The sequence below is a fragment of the Peromyscus eremicus genome, chromosome X (genome assembly GCF_949786415.1).
Source record: "Peromyscus eremicus chromosome X, PerEre_H2_v1, whole genome shotgun sequence".
NCBI lineage: Eukaryota > Metazoa > Chordata > Mammalia > Rodentia > Cricetidae > Peromyscus > Peromyscus eremicus.
In genome coordinates this window covers 91,032,355-91,033,715 of record NC_081439.1, presented here as the reverse complement: position 1 = coordinate 91,033,715, position 1,361 = coordinate 91,032,355, and positions in this window count along the sequence as shown.

Here is a 1,361-nt window from a genome sequence, read left to right as displayed (position 1 = left end):
ATCTCCGCAAAGCAAGGAGCAGAGACGGATGGAATAGGATGCCAGGGCTGGCTATCAAACCGCAAGGCCCACCCTCCTGCTTACCCACTTATTCCAACTAGGTTCTTCTCTCTAAATGTTCTGCGACCTCCCCAAACAGCACCACGAGCTGGGGGCCAAATGTTCAAATACATGAGCTTGGGCAGGGGCATTTCACACTCAAAGCATAACAAAAGGAAATGAAGTTCTTGTTTTTTTTACACTCTGTCAAATAGGGTGCCAACTTAGGGACACAGCCAAACAACATACTGCAGTGTCTTCCAAACTGGTTCTCCTCTTCCACTCTGAGACTGTAATTGGATCTCTTCAGTCCCCTCCAGGCAGAATTCATTCTTTCCAAGTATGTCTTTTGGTCCCTCATGTAAGCAGATTTGAATGCCAGGATACAGCTAAATTCCAGTCATGGACACTATTTACACTCAGAATGGGATCTCTTGTTATAAGTTGACCATTAGATCTTTTCCACATACTAAGAGTGAATCATTTTTTCTGTAAGGAAATTAACAATAATACAAATGGAGTGGAGATCTGAGCCCTGTTAACACATTGCTAAAGCTTAGAGCTCTTGTTTAACAGCCATCACTAGGACTTTCTTACAGATTCGATGGAGTCTGGCATGAACACATCATCTTGAGACAAGATGATGGCACATGCCTGTAATTCCAGCACTTGAGGAGCTGAGGCAGTAAGGTCCTCATTTCAAGGCTAACCTTAAGTAGATAGTTTAAGGACAGCCTTTTCTTTAGTAACATGCTGTTTCAAAAAACAAAAACAAAAAAGAAAAAAACCTATCTCAATTGTTTTAAGGTAGATGGAGAGTTTTCTAAATAGAGATTCTGGGAAGAGAGCAAAATCACTTAAACTGAAGTAAGTAAGAGAAGGATAATTTTGTCACAGAACATGGACACATGTGACATATATACATATATGCATAAAGATACATATAATTTGAATTTTTGCAAATTTATGCTGTGCTGTGAACTTTGTAACAAAGCATTCCAGATTAACATGTCCAGTTGGAATTAACAAGCATATTGATCTAGAAATGCTAGTTATTTTTTCCCATTTACACAGGGGTTAATACACTGCATTAAATATGTAAAGTCTCATCTACATGGGTGTGATAACTAACGTAGTCTTCTATAAATAAAAAGCTCATCTTTTAGCTCCACTGAACACTGGGGCTAGAACTCTAAAGCATTTCTAAGGAAAGAAGTTGGTAAATCAAGTGACTGGCTTTAGAGTTTAAAACAGTTAATAATTTTGCAGTTGGGGCCAGTGAAATGACAGAAGTAAAGAACAGCCCGGCTGTGGTGCACACA